A 19,625-nucleotide genomic window follows, 5' to 3' on the forward strand; every position below is an offset into this window, starting at 1 on the left:
GTAAGATGGGACAGGTTTGACTCATTTCTGTCGCATGGCTGGTGGCACCACAGCCTTTCAGCATCCTCATCTCCACAGAGCCAATACGCTGAATCATTGAAGGGACTCAGATGGGGGTCCAGGGATACAGTGACGTATAGGCCTTATGCACAACAAACCACTGACAAAGAGTATACGGGGGGGGGGGGGGAGATGCATCAGTACCTCATCTGGTAGCCATCTCACAGTTTGGTGTTGTTTGAGAATCAGCTAGGTCAATTTTGGATTGGCTTAACTTGTGTGTCCCAGACGTCCACCAGTCTATGATTTGCAACTATTTTGTTGAGACTAGTCCCATGCCCCATGCCCTTTAGCACTGTCATCAACCCTTACAGTTTTAACTTCATCACCGTAAGAGCGAGCATGGCTGGTCAGATGAAACTATGATATAATCATCAGACCCTTTGAATGACATTATCAGTAATTGACCACATCTCATCCACGCTCCAGGCTCCTCAGGATGCGACCAAGGAAGCTCATCTGGAGGCATTGTTTCTAAATATAACTGTATGTCCTGTCAATTCTTTGTAAGGCGGCAAACTGCCCCTGCGTCTGTCACAAAGGGTATCAGACAATAGACTGAAGGCTGGTAATTACTAAGCCTGACACCCTCACACACAGCCCTGACATGTCTCTTACGTAATAGCGTGTAGGAAGGAATCATCTGGCTGACTCCGCCCAGCCCTCCGTTTGAATCAGATTCCGCGGGGTTTGGTGTCATCTGCTTGTGACCAAAGGCAACTCTATCGGTAAACGGCAAACATTACGAGTAGCCGTAGCCGTAAAGTAGCCATACCGATACATCGGGCAGCGCACTGACCAGCAAGGCTCTTTGTTTATTCTTACTCTTCACCGTCACTATTGATCCTCTGTAGCTACGTGGACCTGGACGGAGATGCGACCCTGGTGATTGAGACACGCCCGGGGCATCCGTCTATCCTGCCTTTTCACCAGATATTTTCAAGTTGAAAAGTGCATTTCTCACTGTTCCATTACCATTGCTTGTGTGATCCTCGCCAAACTGCAGCCTGCGTGCGTGAAATATAAACGAAGCATCCCCTAATTCCCTTCCATCTTCCAATTATGGTTCATGAAACCCCCACTGTGACGTCATCAGGGGCGGTGATTGGTTAATGTGGTTTGTTTAACATTTATTTGTAAACATCACAGATTCAGTCCCCAAGGTAGACATGATTAATGAAATTTGATAGTTGGACAAATTGAACATTGATGTGATTTCTTGATTTCATTGTTTTGTTAAACGAAGCATTGGATGAAGTCTGCTTGCGGCGCGTGATGTTGCTGCGTGAGCCAGTTATTGTTTGGACATTAACTCTTTGATTGGCTTTATACCGTCCAGAAAATCATTTCTGCAGAAACCAACAAGCGCACGCTCTGCGTCACACTTCAGACCACAGTTGCTGGTGAATTAGGTAGGTCATCTCGAGTCGTGGATTCCTGTAACTATGTCCAGTATATCTCTCCAGCCCTGACTCGTTACAGGAAAATATGGCAAATTAAAAAGGGGTACATACAAAATGTACTGTGCAATGAGAATGTCGCCAATTGATAGGCATTACACTCTACGAAGTAATCGAACCCACAACCCCGCTGAGCGATGGCCACTCAGTCATCGAGGGATTCGAACACCAACTCTCAACGTACACAACTATTCAGAGTGGTAGACCGAGAAAAAGGCACACGTTCGGCGCTAGTATTGCCTTCAGACTTCATCAGATGATATCTGTCGATATGTAATGATTCGTATGCAAACCTGTCATTAAGTTTGTCTTTCTGTGCCAATTGTCGTGTCAATTAAAGGCAATACATGACTTTCTCCCAGCCGAGCCAATACGTCCCCTTGGGAAATCGCCAGTTGACAAATTGCATGAGGTATGATCCGCCAGTAGCGCACATTTTGTCAATTGTATTATCCTGCCTGGCTTACTATATCATGTCATATTTTCACCTAGCTTAGTGTGATTAATGTTCGAGTGTCCAGTGTCCGCTAGGGCAGAGACATTAGCAAAACAATTAGTCAAACACCATTGTTCCGTAGCAACACTGACCGCTTCCTCAATTAACTACCGTAACAAGAAGCCAATGAAATCTTCTAAAGGTTCAAGAAATTATTTCTCTCCGACGCTTCCTAATTAATTTTGAAGCCCTCTCCGCACTGCTTGGTACCTTCTCCGGGTAGGAGGTTAATGTGTCGCGCCAGGTCGTCTTTCATAGTGGACCTTTCACCTGTGTAAGTGGTTGAGTCATCTTCAAGTAGCGGTTCCTGCAGCTGGACGTCTCCGCCAGTCTTCTCAATGCTACATTGTTAATAATCCCAACGCTTCCTCTATTGATTTCAAAGCCAAGCTTCAGATACCTGAGATGTAGACAACAGCCTTGTCTTCTGTGTCAGCCATCTTTCCGCATTCGTCATTAGAATCGTGTGACCTTTGATCAAAATAGCGCAGAATTCGAGCAAAAAATCGCAGCAACTGTAAGAAAAACAGTTTCCGATTATTGCAGCATTAGGCCGAAAGGACATTTACTTTGATGTCTCCGCATTTTTATCGGAATTTCTACAATGATTCATTTTAATAGATTTGTGCTCACTGTTACGGTATGTCGGGCGGTTTTTTCTGCCATGTTCGAGGTTCAGGTTACCTTATAGTTCATTCTGTACGAGTGGCGTCTGTGGTGACATTATTTTCTGCTTTTGAGGAAAGTTTTGCTATCATTTCGTGCAAATTAGTCATAAACAGTTTGTCAAGTTTGGCTGGTTTTATAGTCTCTAGACTGGTGATGTTCGGTGTCATTGCCAGAAGGATTTGCATAGCCTTGAAGTTTCAAACTGATACAGGATCTTCCAATTATTGTTCAAATGAAGCTCCAAGGTGTAGTACCATTGTGTTATGTGTCACCGTGGTGTCATTCATCATCAGATATATTGGAGAATTTAGTCAGACTCGAAATGACTTATCAACTTCAAATAATAGCTTCCATGGTGAGCTCCCAACTGCCCTGGACAACAAGCCTTTTACCATTTTTCAGTTTGCGAAGCAAACCATGCGATCCAGTCAACACTCTGGCCCCATTGATACATTCATTTTGCCGGTGTAGCCCTCCGGGTATTGTCCTCGAATACTGCTATCTCACTGGCAAATCCCCGGCGTACGCATACGGTCCTCGAACACTGCCACCCTCACTGGCACATCCCCGGTGTACTACCCCAGTCTCCCGAGTATTGACGTCTCAGACGGCCGAGCAGGAAGCGCCCAATAAGGAACATTAGTTCCCTACAATGACCTGATGATTTCCTACAAAAATCAATTTCCTGGTGAAAGAGATAACGATTTTTTACAAGATCATGTCATGTTCTTTGTGTTGTCTTTGCTGGAGAGGCCAAGGTGATGTTGGTTTCTATAGGACACCTTCGGCTGTCATTATGTTAGGTCATAGCAGCGCAGGTGTAGTTGGCTCGCCTTTGTCTTGGCTGAGGTAAGGGGAGACACCGAAAGGATTAGTATTCACAAGTCAATTAAAAGCTTGTAGTTTATATTAGTCATCTTGAAAATCAAATTGTTTTATGTTCTTTGGTCGTTCCTTTGTGATGGTGAGCGTGGTCAGATAGCTCACGGAATGCGCGGAAATGTCTAGAGAAATTTACGTAATGTTAAGTGTTTTACGAAGAAGAAGGATAAATCAAGCCTAATTTTGTAATATTTGTAAATTGGCCCTCTTGCATTGCTTAAACAGCTGTTAAGTTCATCCAACATATCCCAAAGTATCCTTTGTCCATCAGTCAAAGTTAAGGTACTGCCATAAGGGATTTCCGCAAGTCTGCCCAAGAGAAAAAGAAAATCGCCTGTCGAGTTCTCATGTCGAGTTCAATTTCCTTTCCTTCCAGTGCCAATTTTCACATCTTGACTGTGGGTGTTGATTGCCCAGGGACAATTTAAATGGTAACTGTATGGAGTTTGAGACGCGATAACCTGGAGCAACCATGCATCATTGTCGTAGTTCTATCGTGTACTCCTAGATGGCAGAACATGTCATGTTGACAATAGAGGGGTTGTGAAACTCAACCTGTACGTAAACGTGTGAGTTTAACGTACGTGTGAATGAATGGATGGCATGTAGACCCAATTGTATAAAACAATGATGGGGATCTTGGTCAGTCTTTGTTCATTCAATTGGCCTGATTACTCCCTGTGATATTTCTAATAATAATGCCCGTTCTGAAAGTACGAGTTCTTGTCAGGCATGAGGGCAGCATTGCAAGGACAATCTGAGATTGGCTCAATTCTGTCGCGACTGACTTTAACGAGATGCCTTTGTCACGCGGTAATGGAAGTAACTCTTTTTGGCCGCTAGTAATTGAATCTCTTTCAAAGACAATGTGGACAGCTGTAATAAGTCTTAATGGTGTCGTCCTATTGAAGTCTAAGTATGCAATGAACATGCTGAAGACACCCCTACGTACAGCAGCCCTGACTGGCACACATGCAAGGACCCTGGACTGTTCTTTTTATTAGGAATACGATTCCATGGGACCCTGGCTGCAACCTCCTTTCACGATCTGTGGGGATGGGGTACTCTCATATCATATCGATTGGCGTTCATGTTGCACGTAGTTACAATTCATGCTATTTGTTAAAAGTTAGTTGGAAGAAATATGGATTTCTTCGACGAAAATCTCAGGTTCAATAATAATTGTTAAATTGGTTTGAATGAATGTTTCTTCCTTAGCCTTGGGTCTTAAGTGGGAACCCCATGCAATCTGGCATGACACATCACCGGCTTGCATTTTGTATGATTATTGATTCGAATTAAAATGAATCAGAGACAACCTTTTTAGAAGATTATTGAACATTCTTGGCGTTTTGAGATTTTTTACCCCAAAAAATAGGTAGAACGAACTATGCACCTGAAATGCAAGGTCTTTCACGACATCTTCACCTACATGGACTGAGATTTTCTGAAACTTCTCATAGTTTCATTGTCATCTAAACATACCATCACGCTTTTGGCTGTTTGATGTAGCATTGAACAAGATATGGACATAGAAGACTTAGCGTTTGTTAAGAGTTATAGTCTCCAAGCCGCATTCTCAATGGTGTATTTTCAGAATAATTTTATGGCATTTTATATCAAAACCTCATTCTCCTCTCCGACAGTTCTTGTAGCAATAGTATCAATGACAAGCTACAAATACAGTAACCTGATCCTGTACATTATTCACTCTCAACCTGCCATTACAAGCCAACTCCTGCTTCACACCTCACCATCTTTCCACTTTTTCTACAATTTTGACACATTTTTTGTGGCATTTTCATTGGGGTGATTGTCACTCTGTGACCAGTGATTAACCTCTTACCGCCGCCAATGACAGCTCTGTTAATAACAACGTATCCAGTTGCACTATTTTACTAAAATATGATTATTTCTGTCCATTGTTGTGATCGCGTGCGGACAAGACTCTCCACGGACACAAAGTGTTCACCAGGGCATGATGTGTCAGAATCGGCGTCCTACTCCTCGACAATGGATCGCTATTGTATCTAACTATGGTTCATTCGCTTCTCCAAGAGTTATGAATATTTTTCTCCGTCAATTAGTACAGCTATGGCGAAATCAGCTGATGACCACTCGGAGACATTATGGACGCATTCTCATCTGAAGCAATTAATGGGATGCATGTGCCCATGGATTCGAGAGCCTGTGCGACCGATACAACTGATTAGACTAAGTAGTGATATATGGAGCAAGGTACCAAACGTAACCGCATGCTATGCAGCCTACATTTCCAGGACCCAAGCGGCTGCTTAAACGTAGAGTGGCTGGATCGGAGGAATCAGGACCACCCGACCCCGGTTCCTTACCCCAGCCCCTGAAAGGACCTTCAATTGTCAAAGCAGATTTCATGTAATTCTGTCCCCAAAACAATCAAGATGTGCCAGTGGCGTGTCCAGCTGTTAGATTGATCGCTGTCCGCTCCAGGTTACGATGAATTATCAGTTTGACCTGTCCCAATGGACAACCATTTATCCTCCAATTGAGGACCGGTCCTCGATCTAGTGATGACATTTGTATCTATTAATGTAGCCAGTGCAATGTTGTCTGAGCTTATTTGACAATCAATGCATATTACCTTCACCGAGAATCGCCCTTCATCAGTCTCATTCGCGTGTAAGGCAATTGAGTTCTTGCGCACTCAAGTCAATTTCCTCTATTTAGTCGCGATAAACGTAAGATTAACCTCAAAATGTGACGATTGGGATCAACTCTTGCCTCATCAAACTCATAAGGTATTGTCTGATGGTCATCGTCACAACCTACTAGCCGCGGTCCGTCAAGTTTTCAAAAAAGCTCAAAGAAGCTCCTTGTCGTAGCTATTCTGAGCCCGGACATTCGCAGCTGCCACTATTACAAGCCTTCCAAAAACATCTGTAACATATGAGATGGACTCCGTGGTGACAGACCCAGCCCATCTTGTCAACTTTCATCTTGTCAATAGACCCATACAGTAACTTGAAAACGTGTGATTTCAATTGCATTTAATTACCATGTAAAATTATAGTATCGCTCTTGATGCAAATGAAAGTAACCATGTTGAGCAGATCAAGTCACTTTCTCTGATTCAAGTCATGCCAATACTACAAAGGCCACACCATCAAAGCCGGTAGTATGTTTAATTAATGTGTAATGGCTGGTTGTGACTTCCACCTCTTTTTGTCCAATGACGCATACCAGCATGGTAAAGGATTTCCAGGGTCGCTTACACGGGACTTCCATTTCATAACAAATTCTTCTGGAAGCAGAGACGCGTTCCAACACAACCACTGAATAAAACACATGCCTCTCTTCACAATGGAATGGATTATGCATTGCATGACAACTTTGTCCTCTCCTTCACTGTCATTGTCTCACCGTAATTGCGTCGGACACATTGTCTCTGATTGGCTGTCTGGTTTGAGTCATAGCAGACTCGCTGTCTCCACCAGCTACTATGTGCAGTCGCCTGTCACCCGCGCTATGTGATTCACCAGCGACACTTTTGTCCATGTAAGCTGGATTCGCCAAAACACGATTACGGATTTATGGCCAGATTTTTCGGATATTATTGGTAAAAACATTAGATTAACAGCTGAAGTTGTCTTCAAGTGCATCTGCTGGAGAAGCCAGTCTCATCTGGACACAAAACATGTTCTTATGACCACCTTGCAGGGTCGCTTAGTCAGTATGTAACAACAGTAAATCCTTGACGAATTCGCCATTCCCGAAAGCACCTTTCTTTTTCTTGTGCATCTTTGGAAGGTGCGGTCAAATTGAAATATACAGCAACAGCTGTCGAAGAAGGCCAACCCATCTTTTGTTTGGGATCTCCCTACAGTCATGTAATGTTTCTAAAACCAACATTGGCTAAGCCGAGGTCAACCGAACAACAAGGTGTGATGTTCGGAAGGTGGAGAATGCCTTATGACTGATACTGGTCACCTCAGTCAATGATATTCCAACTACATAGTTGTAATTCATGGCGCCCGTCTCGTTCAAACAATTGACAATTGACTGACTCGAAAAAGAATGACAGTATAATATCATTGTATTTGCTCTCAATGTCGCCAATGAAAGTTATGATCTCTTAATAGATTTGCTCCGCGGGGTGTCCTGGTTTGATTGACAGGAGGATGTGACAGTCCCACTCTCTATGACCGATATCCTCAGTAATCGTCATGTTCTTCATAATGATTTCGTCCTCTTACAAATCGTTGGAGATTTTCAAAATCTGATAATGGTCGACGTTTACAAAGTGGTTTGTAAGGATTTCCATCCATCATTTGGTGCGGTCTCTGCTGAGTGTGTTATTGAATTTTAAACTGAATCACCTGATCTTTGTCTTAATAAGCAGACGATAATTGAAGAAGGATGAAGGAGGATCAGGAGGAGCAGATGTTTTGTTTCTGCTGATGTAATGATTCAAAGCAGTTGGCTGGACCAGATTGTTCTTGCTGAATACTGCACGTTCAAATGTTTTTTATTTAATGTATACTGAAGCCAACGTCGATTTTCTTTATACAAGCACAGATGTAACTTGGGGTTTTATGGTTCAATTCTGATAATCTCACCCCAACACGTAAGGTTAGAACTACTTCTTTTCTCAAAGATACATTTCGGTGGAGAATGTATACATCACGCATTCATATACCCATACGATGGAGTACAACGATTACATAATATTATAAGTCAAAGAGATTAACTCTGTCAATCTAAGAATAACCAATGGTCAGTTTCAATAGAGTTTCTTCACAATTCTTCTAATCACCATAAACCGAACAATTAGAATTACAAAACACTATTACAGTGCAGGCCAACTTATGTGCATTTGATGAATCACCTCATATGTAATCCAAGTTTGTGTCGCTAAGCTTACATCATCTTGCCCAACAAGAGATTACCATTAAACTTCAAGAAGGACGAAGAAAACAGAAGATTTGCTCACTAAGCCCAGTTGCCTTTGGCTCGAACTCGTTGAGACAGCATCTTCATAAGGCACTAAAAGACACACCCAGCCTTAAACCTGGTCTCATGTGCGCCTTTTGCGTGCGTCAGACTCCTCTGGCGCTGTCAGCCACCCCGTCCCATTGTTTTACCCTAATGCACATGAATTTTGATAACCCTCTCGCCATTAAGCCATTCCATCTTGTTATTCTCCAATATCATCAGAAGTGATTTATGTTCAAATTTCGTTCGTTGATTGACAAAATGATGTAATTTTGTCTTGGTAGAATGATGAAGTTATGTTGGGATGACGACCATTGTCCCATCGGGGGCCGGTGTCACCTGCGTGCGATATTGATGGGTTTGTCTGAGGATGTGGCGGTGGTGACTGTCTGTGGCACAGGCGAAGGAGAGAAGGACACCACAAGGTCCTTGCCAGTTAATCTGTACAACTATATAAAGACACTATTCATCGTAATGTGACAGTGTTGGGCGACTGTGAAACAGACGAGTGAGAGCAAGGACACATTTAGGTCCTTCAGAGTCTTTCCCAATTACTAGAGACAGTCATCAAACCCACCATGCAATTTGAAATCAGCTACAATCGTTAAAATCGGATCCAACGAAATCTCTACAACATGTAAACATTCTTGAATGTCTTGTTGTTGTATCTTTTCCTACTCACTCATTTTCGGTGCTTTGGCCATTCACGCTTTTGTGAGGAGTTTGTTATGAAGGTATTCGTAAATGAGATAATTGCACGACAGGTCACACATGCAAGCATTCCAGTATAATTCTACCTCTGGTAATCTAACCTATAGCTTACACGCCTTGTGTGCAACAAAGTCCTATCCATCAGTTTGCAGGAAACAGGAAAGGTATTATCTCCCGCATTATTTCGCTGATGTCCTCAACAGAATGGATGACAACTCATTCTTTCCGCGTTAAAAAAACCAATGACGTGACTTGGCTGTTCAACCTTCCTCTCCATTTACCATTCCTTCTCAAACAATGCCACATGTTCTGTAAACTATATCCTTTCCTGCTCAAAAATCGAAAACTGTCTTGATTTTTTTCATTTCTGTGCATGTGACATGCACGGTCTTTGCTTTTAAGTGTTCGTTAATGCATGATTTAAAGGTTTGTGAGTCAGTTTTACAATGAGAGGTTCCTCTTAAGTGTTGGATAGCGTGGCTGCAGCAGAGAAAATCTTTGATTCGACAGATAGGATTAACTCATTGCTAACTTTGGAAAGCAAAGAACCAAACTGACATTTCTCATAGCAGAATGATTATTGATCGTTCAGAAGATATCGTCAACACGTACACTGCCAACGAGAAAACCCAACACCCTGTTTCAGGTTGTGGGGGCGAGAGTTCTGGTCCCTGTTCACGACTCATACTCTTAGTCTTTTTCTTCACACAGAGGAGAGGCTACACTCTTCCCATGAAACTAGTAGAAAATTACCAATATGTCACAACTTCAATCCGATCGTTCGATACAACTCTGCTATCGAGTTCAGACAGATTCTCACAGATGTCGTCGCAAGATGTCCACCGTGTGGTGACAATTTGTGGTCAGTCGGACTTGGAATTGGCTTGTCTCATCCGTATTTCTCAGCATACACGTTTCAAACAGAGCAAGGCATTTCAAAAAGTAGACAACAGCAAGAGGAAATGAAAGTCGGTGAAAGTTTCTGCAATAATTGGAGGAAAAGACAAAGAACTAATACTGAATGCATAAATCTGCTAAAAAACTGTAACATCTGCCAGCGGACCTGACGTACGGCAATATCTTACTTGGATATCATCTCTTACAATAACAATAGCTTCGTCTGCTAAGTGACACATTTGGACTAGGAAAATTGAAGATGAGATTTAATGTCACAGGAAAGCTGCTAATGGGTAGCTAAATAATGCATAAGGGTTTGATAGACTGACTCACTATGGGATGATAATTACCAAACCTTGAGGTTCCGTTTCATCCACTTCCTTTGAAGTGTTTCAATCACCGATGAAGGGAGGCTTGCCGCGGCATCTTACCATGAGATGGCTGGGCGATCAAGGCATATGTGCCTTCAGGTTGTAGGTGACTATGCATAGTCATCTGAGGGAACAACAGACAGATCACAGGCGAGGCATCGGTTCGGTGACATCTCATGACCTTGTGAGTACTCTTGAGAACGAAAGAGGGAAGACAACATGCTGACTTCCATGGTTTGCTATCATCTCATAATCAAAGAACATAATGGAGCATACGGGTAGGGGGTTACATTGAGATCAAGACGGAAGGTCACTAGATGCAAAGTCTTAGCGACTGGTCGTACTAGCTTCCACATAAATACTTTGTAGCTAGAGCAGTAAGAAACTGATCAGGTCCAAGCTCCATCGGACGCGTACATTTTACCGAGAAGTATTTTATCATAAGCCTCTACCTCCACAACCGCGTAACCTAACAGTTCAGCAAGTGGCACTTTAGCACTCCAGCAACTAAAAAACTGACGTTTTGGTGCTTAACTGTACGAATATCTTGGTCATGTGAAGGCCAATGCGAGCCAAGCCGCGAGTCTTACTCATCAAAAGTTCCTGGTCCTCTCCAGTGTCAAAAGAGATTCTGGTTTATACCATCACCAGGAGAATACGAGCAGTATAAAAAGTGTTGTTTCTGTCAGTGATGACATTGTGTCCATTCGATCTCCTCCTAAAGCATCAATCGTGCTAGCTCAGGTGTTACAAGGGAATGAGTCAAAGACGAAACAAGCAAGTCCCCGCTTTCCAAAACGATCTTTGACTGTCATAAAGCCTTTTATCTCATTACGAGATGCTATTGCGAAAGAACACGAGGACCGTCGTACTGCGCGTGGGTGAAAAAACAGCAACAGATCAGAAGAGACGAAGTCCATGAGTCATGTCGAATCGTTTGAGTGAAGTGACCGGCGCCGGTATTTCCCACCTGTGAAGAGACGGAATGCAGCATGAGGAGATATTATTCATTCTTTTCAAGTTATGGTGATTCGTTTCCACCTGGGACAGTGACCATATTAATTAAAACACTTTTGAGACTTCGGGCTTGAATAGCTTTCAATGTATCATAGGGAAGGCATGATACATGCAAGCAGTTAATAAGGTGCTGTGCAGTTATGATCCGGCTTGGAACTAGGATTGCTGTAGATTTCTTCTGAGAGAATAGTGAAGTTTATGATAGGCATGTCGGTACGGCTGGTTCAAATGTTGACCCTGAAAAGCAGTCCAGCATTCGACAGCAGAAAACATGATAAAAGGCTCTATTCGTGAGCTGACGGAGTCTGATAACCCATTTCAATCATTCGTACGCTACGGGGTTGGAGAGTCATGAGGACCAGAATCACTCTAACCTTCGCCTCTTCCAAAAGTTTAATAAACTGCTGCCTCGATTGATGACTTTGAGCATGACTACATGGGGATAAAGTCTGAATAAACTGAATAACCGTGTGGCTTCAACGAACAACAGCAGATCGTCAATTTCATAACCTATTGAATGATACCATTCACTATGAAATGACTCTGCTCATTACTCTCTGAAACTAGATCCTGAGAGAGAAGGCCACCTTTATGGGTCCACCATTGTCAGGAGATGACATAAGCCCTATTAGAGGTTGGTAATTGTTGCCAAGAGAGAACGTATTTCCTGCTTCACACCATTGCTGACTAATTGTGAAATGTCCGTAGGTAATGAGTCTCAAAGTCGAAATGTCGGAATTCTCATTTAGTCAGAGTTTAATGTGGTTTTGTGATGAACAATTGAACTGGATTAACCGACGTCTGAGTAAATATGGCAAATTCTCAACTTGATTTTTGTTTTCTAATGAAATGGCTGAGAGAGGGTGCGCAACGAAAGTCGTTGTTGTTGTGAGGAAGAAGAAGGGGAGAGTTAGGCTAATCGTAGATTTCAGCAGCGACCAGCCAAGAGGCGATCTCGTGACATGGAATTCAGAATCAAGTGTCCCTACCATAATACCCCAAGTCATCATTCAGGGTTTCAATCTCAGGAAAGGGCCCTTAATGCTGTTTGAACAGATGCTATGAGAACTGCACGAGAGCACCAACACCTCAAGGCGTTCAATAACTGTGCCAAGAAACTCTACTCGTCCAGCCTCATGCCGAGTCATATGAAAACAGCCTGGGGCCAACCTAATTCAATACTGTGTCGCAGTTCAAAATGATTTCATATTGATAGTCAGATTTGATTGAATTGTAAGTTAATGAAACATGTGATCCCACGTTGAATTAGTCGATGACTAGGTCACAGAGGTGGTAACTTTTATGGCAACTGACACATCGACTCCGTAGCCCTCAGGTATACTCGCCTTTCAGACTGCCCACTTGCTCCAGTACTGGCCCTTCTGACATTCAATGGAGTCACTCTCAACCGATTAAGCTTAATATAGTTATTACATATCAATTGGCCATTGGAATTGTCTGCTGCATCCCAGCCTTTCCTCCTATGCTCCTCACAAGACACACATCTCTATCAATCGAGCTAACACAATGAGTAAAACTGGCAATGAGACGGAAAGTCTCAGCCAGCATTACAAAACTGAACTCTCCGAGATACCCAATTTTCTCCCTTTTTCGTAATTTGTGTCAATTCTAATGACTAAAATAGGATGGCTGATGCTACTCCGCGGAACATCCGGCAGGATTTTTCCTGTTTAATTAAAAACCTGTTAAGCAGTGCGGATGAGCCCTGAGGAATGGTAGTGATTCATGGAACTTAGGTGGTTTACGCCAACCTTAATGGCCAGGACGAACAATGACAGAATGGCCTTGAGGCAGCAGGTACAATATGTGAGGAATAAGATACAAAAAACTGTCCTAGCACCGTGTTATGTGTAGCTAATCACGTGGCTTTCTTTGAGAAAGCCTAATCAGAGGGTGTCCCTTTCATCTTAACTGACCCTTAGACAATAGTTGACCATGAGATGACTCGGCCTTTGCAAGCCTAATATCCTCGTGTTCTCACTTGGAGAGATTGCTATGTGACGTCTGAGACATATGCTTCCATTCGACGTCCCTAAGGGCGATGTACAGGAAGTTGTTTTTGTGAATTCATGTATCACATGTGATGGGCAAACAGCAGGCCTAAAACATATGAATCCTCCAAGTCATCGAGTAGGCCTGGCAGATTATGAAATATCATAAGGCGGCTTTAGGTGGATCAACGCCACTCTTTCAGGTGGATGTTATATGATGATAAGGTCTGGGAGTTAACCACAACTCAAGGTACAGAATCTATATCACAATTGTGACAATGCTCCGCTGTCACTACAAGAAACAAGTACGGCATGTCAAGCTAAAGGATCTGGCTAGCACTCACACAGTCAAGTGTATTGGCTCCATCATCTCATTGTCGACTGCATGACAAATGTATTTCTCTGGCAGGTATGAGCTAACAATAACCTATTGATTCTCTCACCCATTTATCTACGTTAGCCTGTCAGCCAATGGCTCAGCTATGCGCTCTTACTCGAGTCAGTAACGTTTACCTTATCCAGACTAATGAAAATGACATCTAAGTGGGCAAATATCTATTACCGGCAATGCCCAGATGGATTGTAAAACCTTACCAGAATCAAGTTTTGATAATGAAATATCTTTGTCATAGACTGAGCCATCAGCTATGCGGACCTAATGGTGCTGGCTGGACTCAGGTAATATGATGGTCTGCTCTTGGAGAGAATCATTCTCATGCAACGATCTTTAGTAAAATTAGGAGGTAATGAGGTAAATGCGCATGGAAATACTCTCTGGATTCCAATCCATACTGCTCCTTTAGATTCTAGCTTTCAAGAGTTCAGTGTGTATGCCTCACTCCCCCTAATATGCTACCTAATCACTTGTACGGGGGTGTCGCCAAGACGTCACTACGAGAATTTTAAAGAGTTGCTTATACTAATGAAAGGATACGGAGGCTCTCATCCTAAAAACCTTTTGTTCTAAGACAAAGTGCTTTCAAAACTGCTCCAATTAATTTAGTCAATTTCGAATTGATTAAATTTGGATGGTCGCGGACATATTCGTTAGCGACTGAATTATTATGCCGATCATCCCCATTGTCAGGCAATCATTCGCATCAAATTAAATTTCAACTTCACATTTAATGAATTTGTCGGTAATTATCCAAGTAATTAGATGTCCTGTCCAGCATGTGACGAGTCAGGGGTTGGGAGAACAGGCGGGCTGGATATACAAACAAAGCATTCCAGTCATTCATTTGCATTTAATCAACACCCATACTATTTTTTTAGGCTACATTTCCAGCATTCCATATCAGGGCAGACCTGCCCGTGATGGGGAGCCATGAAAAAAACCCGAAACCTGTCATTTTTTACCCCGCCCTCTGTAAAAAGTGAAGAATTGCTCAATTTGGTGTAAGGTGTTCACTTTGGGAGGGAATGGAATTCGAGTTCATTAACTTCTTTATGTGCGGGCAGTCCCCTTCCAGCTGTTCCGCGGAAAGATGATTACCAACGTTCACATTATGTATTGTCATTGTCACTGCCATTCAAATCTTTGCAAATCTCGATCCCCACAGTTAGAATTAGACATATACCAGTACCAAAACAACTGAAACTTGTAAAGCTGATTCGAAGCAGTTTGAGCCAAGTGGTCCAACTCACAATGACTTTATCGTGCTTACATCGAGCGAGTCAAGTCTTACTGAGACTTGTTAAAGTGAACAAAATCCTCTGCAAAGAAACGGTTAATTTTATGTAAATTTCATCTCGCCAAACTCAATCATCCTCCTGGCGACGATTGCAAAGAAACACTGCTTTTAATTGAAAATAATTCGTTATTAAAAACTGATATAACTATCCTGGCTGCATTAGCTTTGGGACAGTTTCGATGACCTAAGATATCTCCTTTATCTTTGTTTTCATATCGTGTGATATGCCGCGTCCTCTTTTGTCCCTTCATAATGGAAAAAGCTGACCTCCGCACTTTATCAGATTTTCCTCAAATAAATCCATGTCCAGAACACGGCGTTTCCATTTGTAATAATCCAAGTTGTAAGACTATTATACGGGCCATAACATATCCTCAGGAGGGGCGCTTATCTTATGTCTATAATCCCAGCCCACGGTGAGATCACAGGAGATTACCGCCGAATCGTTGTCCCGTGGACTCCGCAGAGACAATGGACAACATCATCAAATCCTTGCCTTGTTATGACATTTTCCGCGAGACTTTGTGGAAAATAAGGATTGACAGATACCTAATTAACCTGCCACAGATGCCATTTTCTCGTTTTTCTTTAGTCTGCTTGCTGAGTATGAAAAGGCAAACTGATTAATTGATCCGACAATATGTGAACTGTGCAAGTTTTCTTGGTGAATTTCTCTTATTGTATCATTTCAGAAAACGCCATTGGCTGGATGAACGAGTTTCACTCTCCAGCAGGGATGGCAAAGCCCACAAAAGGGGAACATCCCATACTGAGACCTTTCCCTTGATATGGTCAGCTGGAGGAAGCTTGTGGACCAACTCACGACTAGGAGATGGAGAAAGATTGCCGACACCATACTGAATGAGGACCTGTTCCATGATATGGTAAGCTGGAGGAAGCTTGTGGACCAACTCACGACTAGGAGGTGGAGAAAGATTGCTGGCACCACACCAAATGAGGACCTGGTCCAGGATATGGTCAGCTGGAGGAAGCTTGTGAACCCAGTCACGAATAGCAGATGGAGAAAGATTGCTGACACCACACTAAATGAGGACCTGTCCCATGATATATATGGTCAGCTGGAGGAAGCTTGTGGCCTCCTGCGGCGCAGTCGACTGATGATGATGATGAGGTACGAAACCTCAGCGAAACGTTTGGTACGAATGCGTACACATGTATCAACCAAGCTTCTCAATGATAGTACAAATCTATAAGCAAGTCCTAATGAAAATACGCATCTGATGTATCCTCAAACCGTTGCCAAAGTTCGCCTGTCTTAACGAAACGTTCTATAGAACTCTGGTTTTCTTCCAGGTTGAAATCAGGTGTATGATCTTCCTCTATCAGTTTAAACCAGCCCCGTGCATAGAAACATAATGACTACTCCACATTGTGGATTTCCTCTCCGTCTATGAGATAATTAATGGTTTTTGACCACCACTCTTGGGGCTGCTTTAATGGCCTGTGAAATAATTGGCGGACAAAGCCGGGAATTCACCTTAACGACAATTTGGATTAATGCGGATGTGTTCAGATTAGGTTGGATGAAGAGACATTTTTTGTTCAAAAACACAATGGTGATGGAGACAGCTGATAGCTGGCCATTTAAATGGTGACTGCTGCAGGGATCAAAGGGGCTGCCCTGTTTGACATTTTAGCAGGTGTTTTTTGAGATTTTGATCGGGTTTGTTCTTTGAAATTTTGTTTAAAGATGCATTGTGCGTTTGCTTTTCATTAACATTTCCATCGATCTGAAAAGTTGATAAAGAGGGGGGTTGGTCTATTAGCTATTATTGGCCATCGAGCACGGATTATGAATCAATTTTCGGAATTTATAGTTCCATAAATCAGTGTAACTGTATTGTGAGATTAGGAAACTGTGCTCTGGAGTCTCTTACAGTTTAAAAGATATCATTATTATCGTTCAGAAGAACCCCAATGAGCCAGCCCGGATTAGAAGGTCACCTGGCTCTTGAAGTCACATCAAGAGATGAGAGAAGTTCTATTAATATATGTTCGGATGGTGAGGCCACAGAATGATGCACTTTCATATCTTGAGTACACCTCAAAATGACATCGTCACTCATCACTCTTCGATATTTGCACCATCGACCTTCTATCTCATCAATTATTTGACGATTGTAATGGGTTAACACATACAAGCATGATTCACGACTGAACATCAAGTGGTTTAAACGCCGGTCACTGATGGTCAATGTAGCATATTGCAAGTACATTAATGATCAGTGTTATCACCATTGGATTAATCCATTAGCTTCAGTTTGACCATAGCATCACAGAAAGCCATCAGGTTAATAGCGGAACTGTTGATCAAAGTGGCGGAAAATCTACCGACCATTCTCTCTTCAACAGTGACTTGTTAGCGCCAATTTTCCACATCAGCTGTGATCAGCGCAGAGAGGAAGCGATATTATTGGCGAAGGTCTACGCTTCCTGGGTAGGGGTTAGCCAGGGAGCAATGGCCACCGACTGTAACCCGGATGCAACCCACCAGGGAATTGCATAAATTGTTCGGACGCTGTATTGCCAGTGACTTCACAAATACTTTGCCAAAGCAGTTCCTACCTTGAGTGTAAATCTCCTCGGCATAAGAGGAAGCATTGGTTAATTTGGTGCAATCTTTGATGCTGTTTCCCAGATCCGGTGCTTTGGTGTCTCAAAACTTTGTGACTCTCCAAGGGAGATAAGGCACTCGACTGGTACTGTACGCGCCTTCCACGATCCTGATTGATCTCCTCCCAACATGTCTTAATGCTACGCAAACCTCTGGAAGACAGAAATAGTGTTGTCATCACAAAGCCTTAGTGGACCATCCTCGCCTGTTGTTTCTCATGATAGCAAATGTCCAAGTTTTCGAATTAATTGTTCAATTCAATGTCAAAATGTACACTGTGGTTAGCATATTGATTCTTCAAATGACTTGATTTGTTCCCCTGAAGTATATGCGGAGAACCTGGAGCTGTCACGACCAGGAGTCGTCAGAACGTTTAAAATCTTGGTCATATTCGTCTCTGACTCTGTAGTATCTTGTGTACCAGGGTGGAGCTGTCATTACGACCAGGAGCCGTCACGACAGCTGTCATCTACGACCAGGAACCATCACAGCGTTAACCTTGGTCGTACTTGTCATGTTTGATGAATTATGACAACATTCGCATGAAATGGTTTTTCTCATGTATGAATACATTATGTTATTACTGGGCCAGGCCTCAAAGTAAGTGTTAAGACTAATTTCAGCAGCTTATAGCCTAAAAGTATCCCCTACCCTCCCCCAGCCCGCCCTTTCGATAGGCCTCTGTACACCTAGACCGGCACTGGCCCGCCCTCCTACAAGTAGGACGGGAATTGGCCTCGAATGGTGGCGTTTCATTCGAAAGCAAACCATTGCTATCACAGAGATTATTTCCAGGTTGACACCTAACATCACTAACCGCCAAGGGACAATGATCGGCCGATTCGAAAATGATATAGCACGTGCATCCGGAGAAAGTCTGACCATTACTAAAAATAGCGCTGTGATACACATGCCGTGCTGAAAAAACATATGTCCACAGGTGGGCCTAATAATAGTACGAAAAAGAACGTACGAAAGATTGATTCTGAGCGCGTGTTCCCCGACGTTTTAAAATGTGTTTGCGCCTGCATTCGAATTGATTTTGACTAAATAAAGTCGGCAAATATGTCGAAAAACACGCTTTTCTATTTCCCGATTTCCCGAGGATTCTGCTGCCGATGTCAGAGATGCAGGTAGGGCGTTCAGACTCTCTATTTTCGATTTTTTCTGGGCGAAAAAATGTTCCGTGCGAAAAAAAACCATGATGGCCGCCGCCGGCCCGGGGAAATCATTTTGTAAAGTCTCCAAGTTTAAAACACATTCTGATGAGGTTTGTACAAACTGCTCTGTTTTAAACGGTTTAAAGAATGGTATATTTGATTTTAGAAATCATTAAGGCTGCATGCTGATAAACTGGATGAAGTACACGGCGCTGACGAGCCAGAAACTTGCCGGACTTTTCGTTTGTTTTGGCGTCTGCTCATTCCGGACGCCATTTCGATGCATGCCATGTTGGCCAAAAACTCGGCCAAAATTGAAATAACTCATCAACTGATTAACTATGGTTTGTGTCAAGAACAATCTACTGAACGATATCTCCAAGTAAACCTCAATTTGAGAGGGTTTTCGTTCAAAACTGACGTCCAACTGGCATCGAATCAAATGTAAACAAAGTGAAAGTACTGTGTGCGCCCGCCCTGATATGGACATACATTGTTGCACTCAGTCATCGAAAGACGATTCCGCACCCTCATAGAGCATCACACATCAAGAAAATGGAAATAATTTCACTGTTTGTTGTATTTTGCTA

This window comes from Lineus longissimus, chromosome 1 (genome assembly GCF_910592395.1).
Source record: "Lineus longissimus chromosome 1, tnLinLong1.2, whole genome shotgun sequence".
NCBI classification, from domain to species: Eukaryota; Metazoa; Nemertea; class Pilidiophora; order Heteronemertea; family Lineidae; genus Lineus; species Lineus longissimus.